Source organism: Triticum urartu, chromosome 7A, assembly GCF_056163025.1.
Source record: "Triticum urartu cultivar PI428250 chromosome 7A, HENAU_Tu73, whole genome shotgun sequence".
NCBI lineage: Eukaryota > Viridiplantae > Streptophyta > Magnoliopsida > Poales > Poaceae > Triticum > Triticum urartu.
This window is the reverse complement of record NC_141879.1, coordinates 148,287,658-148,305,178: the sequence shown is the minus strand read 5'-3', so window position 1 is coordinate 148,305,178 and position 17,521 is coordinate 148,287,658. Positions and strand designations below refer to the sequence as shown.

General features: G+C 51.6%; 1 long non-coding RNA gene across 1 annotated transcript; it reads right to left on the bottom strand.

The window, feature by feature from the left end:
• Positions 1–8: 8 nt before the first annotated feature.
• On the bottom strand, positions 9–3,959 carry LOC147958669 (uncharacterized). Its single transcript, XR_015611800.1, has 2 exons — positions 3,011–3,959; positions 9–2,239 (listed from the first exon to the last, which is right to left on the bottom strand). It is a non-coding gene; the product is annotated as an uncharacterized LOC147958669 (long non-coding RNA).
• Positions 3,960–17,521: the final 13,562 nt, after the last annotated feature.

Here is a 17,521-nt window from a genome sequence, read left to right as displayed (position 1 = left end):
GGCGACTCTTTTTTTTCGGGAAATTTAGAGTTTTATTCAAACAAAAGCGTTCTTTAAACAGTCAGTTAAAAGACTGCTGATCAGGAAGCTGGGAGTCTCCGTAAGCCAGCTTTCGGTCACAGCCACATTGCATGCACGTTTAGCACATAGGTGAGCTGGACCATTAGCTGATCTACTTACATGCTGAATTACAAAAGAATGAAAACTAGTTGAAAGCTCTTCTATTTCTAAGATAATTGGTGCCACAACCGAACGACTGTTGAGGCGAGTGTTCCAGAGGTTTACCACCTCTAGGCTGTCTGTCTCCACCACCACATGCTCAAACCCTCTGAGATTTGCAAAGATTACTCCTTCTCGAACAGCAAGGGCTTCTGCAATCATGGGTTCAGTAACTCCGGGGTTGGTTTACACCAGGCACCCAATAAGGCCGTAGACGATCTTGCCACGCCGCCGGCTCCACTCTTCCCCTCATCACGATCAACTGTTGCATCGGTGTTGATCTTAATCTGATCTGGCTCCGGAGGGCGCCAGCCGTGCTGTAACACCCACGATGCGGCTATATCTCCCACGTGTCGGAGCACGACTTAGAGGCATAACCGCATATTAGGTATGTCGCAAGAGGGGTAATCTTTACACATCCCATGTACTGAATAAGAGAGGGATAAAGAGTTGGCTTACAATCGCCACTTCACACAATACATAAATATAGCATTATATCATCCAGAATACAGTCAAGGTCCGACTACGGAACCAAATAAAGAAAGACAACCCCTAATGCTAGATCCCCGATCGTCCCAACTGGGCTCCACTACTGATCGAAAGGAAACGAAACAACACAACGAACACGATCTTCATCGAGCTCCCACTTGAGCTCGATTGCGTCACCTGCACGAGTATCATCGGCACCTGCAACTGTTTGAAAGTATCTGTGAGTCACAAGGATTCAGCAATCTGACACCCGCGAGATCAAGACTATTTAAGCTTATGGGTAGGAAAAGGGGTAGTGAGGTGGAGCTGCAGCAAGCACTAGCATATATGGTGGCTAACTTACGCAAATGAGAGCGAGAAGAGAAGCAACGCAACGGTCATGAACTAGAAGTGATCAAGAAGTGATCATGAAACTACTTATGTTCAAGCATAACACAAGAACCGTGTTGACTTCCCGGACTCCGCCGGAAAGAGACCATCACGGCTACACACGCGGTTGGTGCATTTTAATTAAATCAAGTGTCAAGTTCTCTACAACTGTACATTAACAAATTCCCATCTGCCCATAACCGCGGGCATGACTTTCGAAAGTTCAAAACCCTGCAGGGGTGTCCCAACTTAGCCCATCACAAGCTCTCACGGTCAACGGGGGATATTCCTTCTCCCGAGAAGACCCGATCAGTCTCGGAATCCCGGTTACAAGACATTTCGACAATGGTAAAACAATACCAGCAAAACCGTCCGATGCGCCGACATCCCGATAGGAGCTGCACATATCTCGTTCTCAGGGCAACACCGGATGAGCGCTCCGTACAACTAAAACCAACCCTCAAGTTTCCCCGAGGTGGCGCTGCAAAGGACTCTAGTTCGGACCAACACTTAGACAAGCATTGACCCGGGGGGGCTTAAAATAAAGATGACCCTCGGGAGCGCGACTCCCAAGGGAAAAGTAGGTGGTGGTGAGGCAAAAGGTAAACCAAGGTTGGGCCTTGCTGGAGGAGTTTTATTTAAAGCAAACTGTCAAGGGGTCCCCATAACACCCAACTGTGTAAGGAACGCAAAATCAAGGAACATAACACTGGTATGACGGAAACTAGGGCGGCAAGAGTGGAACAAAACACCAGGCATAAGGCCGGACCTTCCACCCTTTACCAAGTATATAGATGCATTAATTAAATAAGAGATATTGTGATATCTCAACATATCCATGTTCCAAAACATGGAACAAACTTCATCTTCACCTGCAACTAGCAACGCTATAAGAGGGGCTGATCAAAGCGGTAACATAGCCAAACAACGGTTTGCTAGGAAATGAGGATTAGATGCTTGACATGGCAATATGGGAGGCATGATATAGCAAGTGGTAGGTATCACGGCATAGCAATAGAACGAGCAACTAGCAAACAAAGATAGAAGTGATTTCGAGGGTATGATCATCTTGCCTGAGATCCCGCAAGGAAGAAGAACGAGTCCATGAAGAAGACAAACGGACGTAGTCGAACGGATCCTCACAAACGCGATGTTATCGGAACTAACCCGAAGAAGCAACACCGGAAAGAAGCAAACAACATGGTAAACAACCATCACATAAGCATGGAATGATGCGCAAACAAGTATGATGCATGTCCGGTTTAAAAAGGCATGGCATGTCAAAGTGCACAAGCAAACCTACAAATTAAGTGGAGCTCAATATGCAACGAGTTGCATATTGACGAAATACCACATGACTTATTTAGTTCTCTCCCGTTTATGTAATCAACAATATTAAACGTTGATTATCATGGCAAGAGGTGAAGCAAAAGAAAACTACCTATCTAGGCAAGTTTAAATGAGGCCGGAACAACAAACAACAAGTCCGGAAAATCCTCATGTACATATTTATGGATTTGGTACTGTTCTGTCCTAAGGCATATTTTAGAATTGTTAAACATGCAAAGTAAAGCCACCATGAATACATATAAAGTTTATTAAGTTTGGAGCTACGGTTATTAAGTTATGAATTAAAGCACTTTAACATGGCATAGGAGCAAATTTAACCAAACAGCATTTTAAACATGGATGAAAGTGGCATATTATGAAACTAGACAAAAAACTAAGCATTTTACATATAAAGTTTGTTTTAATCCAATGCACGGTTTGTGAGTTATTATATGCATGAACTCTAGGGACTTTTCTGCAAATTTGGCAGTCTCAGGAAAAATACAGAAATTCACAGAGCCTTAAAAAAACCTATTCGGGCCAAAACTGGCAGGCTGGCCCAACAGGTAAAAAACACAGGGGAAACGCTGGGGTGTGGCCTCACCCATGGGCCAGGCCCGGTTTGGTGGTGAGGCAGGCAGGCTTGAACTGGGCCTGGGAGAGGCCGCTCGGGGAGCGGTCAACGCTCGAGGGCAGCGCACTCGTCTTTGATTCAGAGGAAGCAGGGTGCGGCGACACGACTGGACAGCGACGAGGCAGCAGTGGAGGGCGGCGTCTGGCGCGAGATGGCTGGCGGGCCACGCGGTAGATGCATTTGGACGCGGTCAGCACACGCGGCTGGACCGGGCAAGCGCTCCCTGATGCGTTGTCCTCTGCTCAACAAGGAGTAGAGCAGCGATGACAGCAGGGATGCAGCGGCTGCACAATCCGGCGAGGACGACCTGCCGGTGCGGTTCACCGACGGGACGAGGGCGAGGGCGGAGCAAGGCGGCGGCGCTGGCGACGAGGTGGAGGTCGGGGACGGCTCGGTGCGGCGGAACTTATGCGTTGGTTTGTCTCCTGGACGAGGCCGAGGCGAAGGCAGGGAGGAGGAGCTCGGCATGGGGCTCCTTGGGCACGAGGTTCGGGCGGGGATGGACGCCGGCGACGCGGACGAGGCGAAGGCCTCCGGCGAAGAAGCTCCAGGCGGCGGCGCTGCAAGATCGTGGACGCGAGCGTCCATGGCGTCGAGTCCCTGCTAGAGAAGGGAGAGGCGAGAGAGATTAGGGAGGTTGAGAGAGAGAGAGGAGCACGGGGAGCAAACGAAGAGAAGGCAGGGAAGAAAATGAGCGGGACAAGGCCGGCGACATGACCTGCTGTTGCTGTTGTCGCCAGCGGCGTGGACGCGCAGGCGGCGGGGAGGCGCTGGTGCTCACGATTCACTCGGGATCGAGCAAAGGAGGGAAAAGGAGGCAGGCTGCGAGGGGATTTGGGCAGGTGGATGGCTGCAGCGAACTGGTTGGGTGGCTTGGGCAGGGGGAGATCCCGATGGGGATTTGAGTGTAGCGGCGGCGGTGATGGGTGGATGAGACATGAGGCCTAAATTTAGGGTCAGGGGCTATATATAGCATGTAGGTAATGGAGGGGGATTTGGATCATCGGATCAGGATCGGACGATCGAGAATAAAAGGTTAGGGGAGTTCAATGGAGAAACGCAGATATTTTACGGATGTTTGGGGATGATCTGAGTCCAACGGTGACAACTGTCCAGGTCGGGTTCGAGAGAGTTTCGGACACGCGCGAGGGGGTCGATGCAAAGTACAAGGAGGGGTTAGGTTGGCTGCAGGTGGGGTGTGGAGAGCGGGTGGGTCTGAGAGAAGAGGGGAGAGATGCAGCCTGGCACGGTTTTTGGAGACCGAAAACGTCCGACGAAAAGACCGGCTATACTGCCGCTATAGTTATCCGTTGCGGCATCAAACAGACTCCAAATGCGATGAAACTTGACAGGTGGTCTATCTACACTATAATAAGACCACACGCAAATTTTCATCCCATTCCGAGAACATTTTCTGGCCACCTATAAAATAATATTTCGGACGTGCGGCGGGCGCGTGCAAGTGTGTCTGGGCTTAGAACGGACAATGGAGAGAAACGGGGAGACCCGGACGGATGCAAGTTTTGAAAACATGATGATGCAATGCACATGATGACATGGCAAGATGCAACACGCAAGCAAATGACATGGCAACAACAGCGAAAAACTGGAAGACACCTAGCACATCGGTCTCGGGGCGTCACACGTGTCCGGGTAGAACATGTGCATGTTGTATGGGAATATCAAGGAGGGCCAGGGCTTCCCGAGTGAGCTTCATCGAGTTGGCCGGGTCTATCTTGTCCCCATCATGCGTCCATCGATTGCGTGAGGTCCAAATGGACCACATCACAGTAACGATTGTAGCACGCTCTCTAGCCGAGAGCCCTGGTTCACATAAAATGTCAGATGCCCAGGTTGTGGGGTGTAGCCTTGGTAATTTGATGTCCAAAAGCTGGCGTGCTTCATCCCAAAATCTCCTGGCAGGTGAAAAAAACATAAGAGCATGCTAAAGATCTTCATCACGTGCCTGACAAAGCTTTGCAGATGCTAGTGTCTCGGATATGACGGTATTTGAGCGTGCATTCGTCCGGCAGTATACCTCGAAGTACCCTCCACCAGAACACACGCACCTTAGGGACCACCTTGAGAGACCAAAGAGCTTTCCACAACTGTTGTTTGTTCGCTGAAGCTTCTGTAACCGGCCCTTCTTCACGAGCTTGTTGCTCTTTCTGAATCACTAGAGCTCGGTACGCTGACTTGACAGTGTAGTTGCCTGTCCTCTCATGTGCCCATGCAAATGAATCTTCCCCTCCGCCGCGCCGCAAAGGTATGTTCAGTATAGCCTCGGTGTCAGGTGCAATAAAATTCTATCGAACTAGGTCCTGTTTCCAAGTCCAGTTATCTGTGTCAATTAGGTCACTGACTAGTGAAATGGTGGGAGCCATTGGTGTCAACAGTGGCGTCCTCGTAAGTGTTGTTGGTATCCACTTGTCAGCCCATGAATTGATCATAGTAGCATCACCAACCCGTGTGACAACTCCTGCTAGCAGAGCCTCTCACCCTACGATGATAGCTCGCCAGGTAGCGGACGACGCCTTGGGTGCCGAGGCCTGCAAGAAATCTGAGTCTGGGAAGTACCTTCCTTTCATGACTCTCGCGCAAAGTGGCGTGGGATTTGTCAAGAATCGCCACCCATGTTTGCCTAGGAGAACCAAGTTGAACAAATGGAGATCTCGGAAGCCCATTCCTCCCTGACATTTCGGTTTGAGCTCTTTCCAAGAGACCCAATGGAGTGACCTCTTTTCGATTGAGCTACTCCACCAATATTGTGCCATGCTTGAAACAGCTGCGTAGCTCGCCGTATTGTCGGTGCCACTGTACGCAGTGATTTTCACCGGAAGTTGAGGGTCCTGTGATTTATCTGGTGGCTAAGAAAAAATCAATCTACTGTAATTTTGAAAACTAAAGTTGGTCTAATCTATGGAATTGATATAATCTAGAGAATGATCTAATCTATAGAACCAATTCAATCTTTAATTGAATCGGGTGTCGCACCCCCGGGGAGAGGAGATTGATCTCCCCGAAGGCGGCGCGCTGCGGAAGTGGTGGAAGGACCAAGGATCTAGCGACGTTGGTCTAATGGCTCTTATACCATATTAAATTCATGTACCAGCCAACTCATCCAAAAGTCTGAACCGATGAAGGAAGGTGGGCAATATATTTCAATACAACTTTGTTGCATCCGAATTTGTGTTGTACTAGTAGTATATAACAGCCATACTCGTGCGGCGACACGATCGCGCCCCGTCGATACATGGTGTTAATAAGTGGTTTCTTTCTCGTAGGCAATAAATAGAACTATGGTCTATTGAACCAACGTAATAGAACTGTGTTGATAAGGTGGTATTGTCAAAAAGTACATTCATTGTGGTGCATCTTAGGCAAACATGAAGTACACATTGACACTTTTATAATAGGACATTTATTTCTGACCTACATCATTCTACTTTTATTTCTGGTCTAACATGCAAGAAATTCAACAGCACTAAATTGCACATGCCATCCTAACTCCTTTCAACTTTTGAACTAAATATGGGAAAAGGAATAAGGAAGTATTTTCATAGCAAAAGCATATTCTTCCGTGCGTGTTTAGAGTGGTCTATTGTCACCACAGACGATGTTGGTGGCGCTACTCGATCAAGGCATGCGTTACTCCTGGGCTTCAACATATTTTATCTCAAACTATATGCTCAAGTCTGCACACACACATACATAATACTCTGATGTCCGCCAACTGCATGGAGTGGGCGCTGGTTATGCAGATCATTCTGCATGCGCAAAGGCTCTGGCGGGTCATGAGTGGTGAGTGATTGCGATGACATGGTGGTGCTCATGACGCACATTCGAGTGGTGCACAACATCCTAACAGTAAACAACACAACTACCCTATGAAAGTCAGAGGAGTTCGTCGGTCGTCTCCACTCCGACAATGGTTTGCCACTGGATTTTCTTCACCTTTTCGATTGACAATCAAGAATGCTAGACTTTCATCCTTGTCAAGGATACCCTCGAAAAGATGAAGAAAATCTAGTGGCAGAGCACACCGGTTCCAATTTTATAAGGATGAAAGTCGAGCATTCTTGACAAATCACTAATATCAAATATGTCCCTACTGCTGAAATTTGAGATGGGCTCTAGGCCCATATAGCAATTTCTGAAAAATCTCTAAGGGCCCATGTGGTTTATATGGGACTAGGTGTAGTGGGAATTTTAGTCCCACCCCGGAAGTGGAAGAGGAGTTGGACCTTCTTATAAGGGTTTCTCTTCTACATGCTGTTGGAGCTTGAGAAGAGAAGAGGCCCTCGCGCACTCCTCCTCCGCCGCCCGCCTCATCCCGCCACGCCGCGCCGCGGGTTGCGGGATTGAGCCAAGCCGAGCTCACACCTACGTGCTTATTTTTACCAGTCACTAACGGAGAGTTCTCTGACAGCTGGGCCACGATCTGAGACGTCAGATCATGGGCTGTCACGGACTCGTACATGGGTCGAGCCCATGTCTCTCCACGCGGCTGCGCCTATATAAGTGTGCGGTGTCTCCTAACCCTAGTTGTCGGTGTCAAAACCGGTGGATCTCGGGTAGGGGGTCCCGAACTGTGCGTCAAGGCCGGATGGTAACAGGAGACAAGGGACACGATGTTTTTACCCAGGTTCGGGCCCTCTCGATGGAGGTAATACCCTACTCCTGCTTGATTAATATTGATGATATGGGTAGTACAAGAGTAGATCTACCACGAGATCAAGGAGGCTAAACCCTAGAAGCTAGCCTATGGTATGATTGTTGTATATGGAGTTGATGTCCTACGGACTACAACCCTCCGGTTTATATAGACATTGGATAGGGTTAGGGTTACATAGAGTCGGTTACAATGGTAGGAGATCTTGAATATCCGCATCGCCAAGCTTGCCTTCCACGCCAAGGAAAGTCCCATCCGGACACGGGACGAAGTCTTCAATCTTGTATCTTCATAGTCCTGGAGTCCGGCTGAAGGTATAGTCCGGCTACCCGAACACCCGCTAATCCAGGACTCCCTCAGTAGCCCCTGAACCAGGCTTCAATGACGACGAGTCCGGCGCGCAGATTGTCTTCGGCATTGCAAGGCGGGTTCCTCCTCCAAGTCCTTCATAGAAGATTGTAGACACCAAGAGTAGTGTCCGGCTCTGCAAAATAAGTTTCCACATATTGCCATAGAGAATGATATAAACACAAATCAAATCTGCTGACGTATTCCGCAGTGCGTCATCACACTACGGCCAAGTCCTTTGCTCGAATCGTTTTTACTTTTCCACCTCAGCATGTTTTGCGAGGCGGTTTCCTTGGCACGTCTTGTCAAAGCAGAGATCGTGTACCCCCTTTACGGGATTCTCATCAATACGGACGTGGGTAACCCAACCGCGCCATTTATCACGGCGCTTGGGAGGCAAGCGAGTTTTACTAGGCTGGTGGGGACGCACAACCGCATCCGCCCATATAAGGGGATAAGGATCCACCTTTTTACCTACGCCTTCTTCCTCCTTTGCCTATCCATCTCCTGCGCACTCGAGCTCCAGCGCCCAAGCCCGCACTTCCCACCTCAACCTTCTCCAGCAATGTCCGGAGCGGGAGGCAAGTGGATGGTCTCCTCCGCTACGGAGGGCCAAGTCAAGAAGCTAAGGAAGGTCGGATACCTGTCTAAGGACATCGCGCACCGGCTTCCCGAAAAGGGGAAGCTTCTCCCCACCCCAAGGCCCCATGAGAGGGTAGTATTTCTTCCCCACTTCCTCCGCGGACTGGGTTTTCCACTCCACCCATTTGTCCGGGGGCTCATGTTCTACTACGGCCTGGATTTCCACGATCTGGCCCCGAACTTCATCCTCAACATCTCGGCGTTTATCATCGTGTGCGAGGCTTTCCTCCGCGTCCGCCCTCATTTCGGCCTCTGGCTCAAGACCTTCAACGTCAAGCCCAAGGTGGTGCGCGGCAGCCAGGCGGAGTGCGGAGGCACCATGGCGGGCAAGATGGCCAACGTCCTATGGTTCGAGGGCTCTTTTGTGGAGACCCTAAAGGGGTGGCAATCCGGGTGGTTTTACATCACCGAGCCACGCGATCCGAACTGGATCGCAGCCCCCGAGTTCCGATCCGGACCCCCCACGCGGCTTATGTCCTGGAAAGAGACGGGCCTGTCGTGGGGTGACGAAAAAGAGGTGACCGGATTGCAAACATGCATCCAGTCCTTGGTGAACAAGCCAATCCGGCTTGTTAATGTAATCCAGGTTATGCTCGTCCGCCGGATCCTCCCGTGCCAACAACGGGATTTTAATATGTGGGAGTTCGACCCGGCGCAGCACCAAACCCTTAGCAGGCTCTTCGACACGACGTACGAAGATGCCTGGAAGGTGCTATTCAAAGGCGCCGAGGATCCCGCATCCGCTTCCGAGGACCGCGGATACAGCTCGCAGCGTCACGCTAGCGAGGTAAGCTATCTTCACCTTTTACAGGATGTTAAGATTTTTTCATAGTTTGACTCTATGCGGGATCTAAACTCCCTTACCTTTGACAGGCTTGGCGAGCGATATCCAGACCGATTAACTGTCCGGCTCCGCTGCCCGAAGACCCAGCCCCAGCTCTACTAGTGAAGCTGCTGGTTCCGGCGCCTTATGTGGTGCCGGAGAAGAAGGCCAAGAAGAAGAAGACCACGGGGACTCAAAAGAGTGCCCGTAACGTGGTGGTGTCGGACTCGTCATCCGACGAGTCCGAGACGCCCTCTTCCCGTGAAAACGAGGAGGAGGAAGAAGAAAACTCTCCCCCCCAGCGGAGGGAGGAGAGAAGAGGAAGGCCGCCCCAACGGGGGAGGCCGAGGGGTCTAGGAAAAGGAAGACCCCTCCGCCGGACTACTCCCCCGACGCCGAAGAGGGCGGAGAGGAGTGGCCAAACAGGGCCAAGCGTCCGGCGAAATCGTAAGTTCGGATATCAGAGTAACTCATGATGTTCCTTTGTTGCAGAGCTTTCCCTAATGTCGAACGTAATTATGCAGCCCGCCCCGGGCCGAATTCAACGAATCGTCGGGCGGCTCCCTGGACTCATCGGACATGAACTCAGTTCCGCCCGCTGTCTCCCTCCGCACTGCAGACGATGCCGAAGTGGCGTCGTGACAAGCTCCGGGGTAGGAGGAGGTGGTCCCGGAGGAGCCGCAAGGCAACCTCCCGGACTCCAGGAGTGAAGGGGATAAGGCCCCCCAGGGCTCCAAGTCCGGCTTTGTGCCGGACACCGCGCCGGAATCTATCACAGTTCCGGACCGCGGTAGGCGAACTCCTTCCAAGAGGAGCAAGCCTTCTGAGCCGGCGGCCTCCGTCCAACCGGAGGTGCCGGACAATCTGCTGGAGGTCCTCGACGGCGCCTCCATCGACGAGGGGCACCGTACTATTATGACTACGGTGATCCAGAAGGTTCAGTCTGTCAAGAGCAGACTGACTGAAGCTTGCGCTAGCCTTCTAACAGGCTTCGAGGTAAGTAAAAATATGTAAAAATATTACCGCATAGACAGTAGCCCCTGATGCTCTGTTTGGCGTTCGGAAATAAAAGCCGAATAGAGGATCTATTAAATATCGCAGGAGTCTAACAAAAAAGAGTCAATATGCGTATGCAGGCTTCGCTGCTATCCACCGCCGCACTGACTGCGGAGGTGGGTGTCCTGAAGCAGGACCTCGAGCGGACCGAGCAAGAGCTCGACCTTGCCAAGCGGCGGCTCGAGGAGAAAGAAGGTAAGAAATACCTTATAGAAAAAGTGCCTATAAAAAGGCGTGATTGCAAAAAAAAAATAACAGGATTGTACTGCTTATTGTAGGGGCCACGACTGAGGTGGCGACCCTTAAGCAGGCGCTGTCTGAGGCCGAAAAGAAAACGGCAGCGGAGCACACCGAGCGAAACAGACTTGGGGCTCAGGTCGGCGAGGTGCAGCAAGAGCTTCAGGCTCTCATGAAAAAACATGAGAGTTTGGAGCTTGAGTCAAAGGCGCAAGCATCCGAGCTCGCGACGGCCCTTGAGACTGCCAAGTCTGCCAAGGCCGAAGCCCAAAAGGCCCTCCGAGAGTTGGAGGAGATGAGGAAGATAGCAGCGGGTAAGGCATTCTTTATGCAAAGCAGAAATATAAAAGTAAACTACTTGTTACTTACCCGAATCCGGAGCTCTCCAGGGGCATTCGCAGATCTTCCCCGCAGCGTATCCGACGCCGCCACATTCTACCGAGCTGAAGAGGGCAGCTCGACGGAGAAGGTGTTCTGGTCTCAGTATTCTGAGGCCGGACACCCTGTGCCTTTGAGCGACCAGCTGAAACAGCTGGTCGAGCTCCACAAGGCGGCCGAACAGGCCATGAAGGGCTTCATAGTTCGGCTGTGGCCCGGAGAGGCCCTGCCTGGGAGCTATTTCGGGCTGGTGCGGCGGCTGGTGGAGGCCTGTCCGAGGCTCGAGGTCATCAAGCGCTCCGTCTGCATCGAAGGTGCCCGTCGGGCCCTTGCCCGTGCAAAGGTGCACTGGGGTAAGCTGGACGGTGAGAAGCTTGTGAAGGACGGGCCGCCGCCGGGGAAGGAGCATCGCAAGCCCGAGAACTACTACAAGGATGTTCTTGCAGGTGCTCGCCTTGTGGCGGATGAATGTACCAAGGATGTGATTTTTGAATGAACTCGCTCGTGTTTATCATGTGCGCTGAAAACTTGTTCATATGCGCTAAGCAATGCTTATTGAATTTAAAATATTACTTTTTGTGCGGCCGTTTATCAAAAAATTGAGAGATGGCCAGTCGTCGGCTTCTGCCCCCATGCCACTAGTGCCGGGGTGTTCGGGATAAACCTGAGCGCTCTTTTTCCCATAGTTGGGTCCTTCGAGGGAGGCGCTCAGCACAACGAAATAGGCAATGGGACTATAATGCTTGAACACTCTCACTTAGCCATAGAACTCTATAATTTTAAATTTCGGTGAAGCCCCTAGTTCGGAAGACCGAGTTCGGGGCGCTATCCACGCCTTGGCTGGACAAAGCCAGCTCCTCGCTCGAAGCGGCATAAGTCTTTAGGGACTCGAAAACCTCTCGAACAGCGACCGGTCTCTCGCCTCATCATGACATTCAGTTTTAGCTTTCGCCACTGAGGTGCTTAACCCAGCTGAACCGGGGCACAATCGCAGTGGTTCTCCTAGTGCTACCTTAGCCGATATAGCGGAACGTAAGGCACCAAAACATAGGAGCCGGGCAAACCCAACTATTGACCCAAATCATGATTCGGAGCCGATGCATATAGTGCTATAAGTTCGGGGTGCCGCACTTGTGAAAGTGTACGGACTTCTCACACCATAATGAGGGGTACTGAAGCCCCTGGCGTGTTTGCCGTACCATGGTGTACGGGTGCAATCATGTCATTTAATAAACATATATGTGAAAAGAGGATAATGCGAAAAATAGAAAAAAAGCTATGCATTGTTTATAGAGAGGCTATTTATCAAAGCCGAACGATACAAATAGTGCGATAAGCAAAAAGATATTGGACTATTTAACATGTCCTGATCAGGGGCAGGCCGCGGAATTGTATTCAAAACAGGTATACCGCTTGTAACAGAGACCACATGGGAGTTCCATAATGCGGCATGGCTTGTCTGCCTCCCTGGATCTTGCATCGTTTGTGCGGCAGTCGAATTGCCGAACAGGTCGTCCGAAGTATGGAGTCCTGAAAGTAAGAAAAAATTAAAAAAAGAATCCGGCAGCCCCTAGTATGTTTTAAGCCGTATTTTGGGCGTGCCGTTATTGTGCCCCTTCCCCTGTGCCCATGGTATTTCAAGGGCGTAGTTATGCACGCGAGGCACTGGTTTCGCTATGTCGCGAGAGCTGGGGTTGGGGCCGCATTGCTACGCTTGCTCAGAACGTGCCAGGCGGTCCTGCTGTGGGTTACTCCGGGCGCGCTTGGTGGTGTCTGGCTTTTTAACGACCGGACTGGAGAATTGCCTAAGAAGGCTACTTTGTACTTCCGCTGCGAGAGCCGCCGTGTGCTCCTCCGTACGGAGGGAGCATTCGGTGTTTCCATTGACTGTGATTACTTCTCGAGGGCCTGGCATCTTGAGCTTGAGATATGCGTAGTGCGGCACCGCATTAAACTTTGCGAATGCGGTTCGTCCGAGCAGGGCGTGATAGCCACTACGAAACGGGACTATATCGAAGATTAACTCTTCGCTTCGAAAATTGTCCGGGGATCCGAAGACCACGTCAAGTGTTACTGAGCCTGTACAGCTGGCTTCTACACCTGGTATAACGCCTTTAAAGGTCGTTTTTGTGGGCCTAATCCTTGAGGGATCTATGCCCATTTTCCGCACTGTATCCTGGTAAAGCAGGTTCAGGCTACTGCCGCCGTCCATGAGGACTCTTGTGAGATGAAATCCGTTGATGATTGGGTCGAGAACTAATGCGGCGAAGCCGCCATGACGGATGCTAGTGGGATGGTCCCTTCGATCAAAAGTGATCGGGCAGGAGGACCATGGGTTGAACTTTGGGGCAATTGGCTCCATCGCGTATACGTCCCGTAGCGCACGCTTCCGCTCCCTCTTGGGAATATGGGTTGCGTATATCATGTTCACCGTCCGCACTTGTGGGGAAAAGCCCTTCTGTCCATTGTTGTTCGGCGGCCTGGGCTCCTGTCGTCGCTGTGCAGCCCCTTGTCTTTGTTTTCGGCTCTTAACTTGCCTGCCTGCTTGAACACCCAACAATCCCTGTTAGTGTGATTGGCTGGCCTTTCGGGGGTGCCATGTATCTGGCACAAGCGGTCGAGTATTCGGTCCAAACTGGACGGGCCCTGAGTATTCTTTTTGGATGCCTTTTTCCGCTGACCGGATTTATAGCCTCTGAATCCGGCATTGACTGCCGTGTCTTCATTGTTGTCGCTGCTAACGCGACGTTTTTGCTTATTCCGACGTGTCCTGCCACTTTTGTCCTTGGTATCCGAATTACCAGGGTTCTTTGATAAGTTGTTACTGCGAGCTAGCCAGCTGTCTTCTCCCGCGCAAAAGCGGGTCATGAGTGTCGTGAGGGCTGCCATAGATTTCGGCTTTTCCTGTCCCAGGTGCCGGGCAAGCCACTCGTCGCGGATGTTATGCTTGAAGGCTTCTAGGTCCTCTGCGTCCGGACAGTCGACTATCTGGTTTTTCTTTGTTAGGAACCGTATCCAGAATTGTCTGGCCGATTCCTCTGGCTGCTGAATTATGTGGCTTAAGTCGTCGGCATCCGGTGGTCGCACGTAAGTGCCCTGGAAGTTGTCGAGGAATGCGGCTTCCAGGTCCTCCCAAGAACTGATTGAGTCTGCTGGCAAGCTGTTAAGCCAATGCCGGCCGGTCCTTTAAGTTTGAGCGGGAGGTATTTGATGGCGTGTAGATCATCGCCGCATGCCATGTGGATGTGAAGGAGATAATCCTCGATCCATACTGCCAGATCTGTTGTGCCATCGTATGATTCGATGTTTACGGGTTTGAAACCCTCTGGGATTTTATGACCCATTACTTCATCCGTGAAGCATAGCGGGTGTGCGGCGCCTCTGTACTGGGCTATATCACGACGCAGCTCAGAAGAGCTATGTCTGTTGTGTTCGGCCCGGCCGGATTTGTTGTATCCATAGTGAAGATCATCGTCACGTGCCGTAGGGCGCCTGCGCGATCCGTAGATCGATCTTGTTTGTCTTGCCTTATCCTCCAGTACATCTCGCAGGTCTGGCGCATTTTCCCGTGCCTTAGTTGAGCGGCGTCGGGACATGGCTTGGGTGGAGGGCCGAGAGGCCTCTCTGTCGCGGCCGCGAGGTGGCCGGTCTGTCATGTCGTGCGCTAGTGATGTAGGTGCTTCCTCCTCTGATCGGGGTAGCGGCCTGAGCTTTGGGTAACTCTTGGAGGGGCGTTCGAGTTCGTATTCTTCGGCTGCAAGGACTTCAGTCCATCTGTCAGCTAGCAAATCTTGGTCAGCTCTAAGCTGTTGCAGCTTTTTCTTGAGGCTGCATGCCGTGGCTAAAAGCCTGTGTTTGAAACGCTCTTGTTCGGCGGGGTCTGATGGTACGACGAATTCGTCGTCATCGAGGCTTGCCTCGTCTTCGGAGGGAGGCATATAGTTATCATCCTCGACCTCTCGGTCTGCCGCTCTCTCATGAGGGCTGGCTTCTCCATCTTCCTGTGCCGAATCTTGCTGTGGTGGGTGTTTTTCGGCGCTATCCGGGGTAGTATTATCTCCCGTGCCGGAATCACCGTTTTTGCTTTGGCGGGATTTAGAGCGGCGCCGCTGACGCCGGCGCTTTGGCTATTTCTTGGAGGTGTCATCCCCCGCTATTCCATCGCCATCTCCATCTTTTGGAGTATCCACCATATATATGTCATATGACGAGGTGGCCTTCCAGCGCCCTACAGGTGCTGGTTCCTGTTCGTCTCCTACATCGTCGTCCATACTGTCGATGTCTTCGGAGCCGAAGTCAAGCATGTCGGTTAAATCATCGACAGTGGCTACAAAGTGGGTGGTGGGTGGGCTTTGAACTTCTTCATCGTCCGTATCCCATCCTCGCTGACCGTAATCCGGCCAAGGCTCTCCTGATAAAGAGAGAGACTTGAGAGAATTCAGGATGTCTCCAAAAGGCGAGTGCTGAAAGATGTCTGTGGCGGTGAACTCCATTATTGGCGCCCAATCGGATTCGATCGGCAGTGGCGGCGGGGGTTCGGAGTCCGGATCCTCGGAGTCGTGAGTCACGCGGAGTGTGGGGCCGGCGTTCGGCTCGATCGCCTTTGAGATCGAAGCCCCTGAGGTGACGTGCAACCGCTCATCCTCGACTGACGCAACTGGCTCCGAATTAAGGGTCAGAGCTGGTGCGTTTGCGGCCTCCGGGATACTGTTCGGTGACAGAGCTAGATCATGCCCCGCGAGACAGTGCGGCGCACTTGGTTGTGGCTCGAATCCGTCGAAGATCAAATCTCCGCGGATGTCTGCCATGTAATTTAGGCTTCCAAACCTGACTTGATGGCCAGGGGCGTAGCTTTCGATCTGCTCCAGGTGGCCAAGCGAATTGGCCCGCAGTGCGAAGCCGCCGAAGACGAAGATCTGTCCGGGGAGAAAAGTCTCACCCTGGACCGCATCGTTGTTGATGATCAAAGGAGCCATCGGGCCTAAAGGCGACGACACAGAGGAACTCTCAATGAAAGCACCAATGTCGGTGTCAAAACCGGCGGATCTCGGGTAGGGGGTCCCGAACTGTGCGTCAAGGCCGGATGGTAACAGGAGACAAGGGACACGATGTTTTTACCCAGGTTCGGGCCCTCTCGATGGAGGTAATACCCTACTCCTGCTTGATTAATATTGATGATATGGGTAGTACAAGAGTAGATCTACCACGAGATCAAGGAGGCTAAACCCTAGAAGCTAGCCTATGGTATGATTGTTGTATATGGAGTTGATGTCCTACGGACTACAACCCTCCGGTTTATATAGACACCGGATAGGGTTAGGGTTACACAGAGTCGGTTACAATGGTAGGAGATCTTGAATATCCGCATCGCCAAGCTTGCCTTCCACGCCAAGGAAAGTCCCATCCGGACACGGGACGAAGTCTTCAATCTTGTATCTTCATAGTCCTGGAGTCCGGCTGAAGGTATAGTCTGGCTACCCGAACACCCCCTAATCCAGGACTCCCTCACTAGCTGCCACGAACAGATCACATCTGCTCGACGCGCATGCCCACCGTCGTTCCTTTGCTGCTGCTGCCGCCGGTGACTCCATCCCGTCCGCCGCGTACACGGTCAACGGGGGAGTAGGTCTCCGAAACCACGCCCTTCTGGTTCCTGTACGGGGTGAGGGGCGAATAGGTTTTTGGGCAGCGATTACGCGATTGCTCGCTTCCGATCGTCTACTTCCTCTATGTCTGCGTCGCCTTCATCATGACCACGTCCACTGACGCCGAACGTGCCGCCGCCGAGAAAGCTGAAGCCGACAAGAAGGCCGCCGAGGACGCCGCTGCTACCACCAAAACCGCGGCCTCTGCATGGCCTACTGGAGGGTATAACTTGTTTATCCCGCTCCTACTGTTTTCTGTTTTAGCCATGCTGGCGTTATACGTAGATCTTTCTACAATTAGCGTAGTATGTGCTAGCTTGACTGAATATCAGTATGTGTTTATTTTTGTCAATGCCATGCTAGTGATTTACTTGTGGATTAATTTAATCGAGAAATCGCCTATTTACTCAACAATCCAAAAACCTATTATGTGCAGGAATTTTTCGGCAAGTGGCTTTGCCGCTGCACTGAAACCGGATAAGTTTACCGGTTCGTATTTTAAGCATTGGCAGACTAAGACCACTTTATGGCTCATGGCTATGAACGTGTTCTGGGTCACCGGTGTTTCCACGGGAACGATTGCTCCTGAACAGGAGAAGGCGTTCGAGGAGGCCACCGTTGTGTTCCTCGGAGCAGTTCTTAGCGTGATCGGAGATAAACTGGTCGACGCATATTTACAT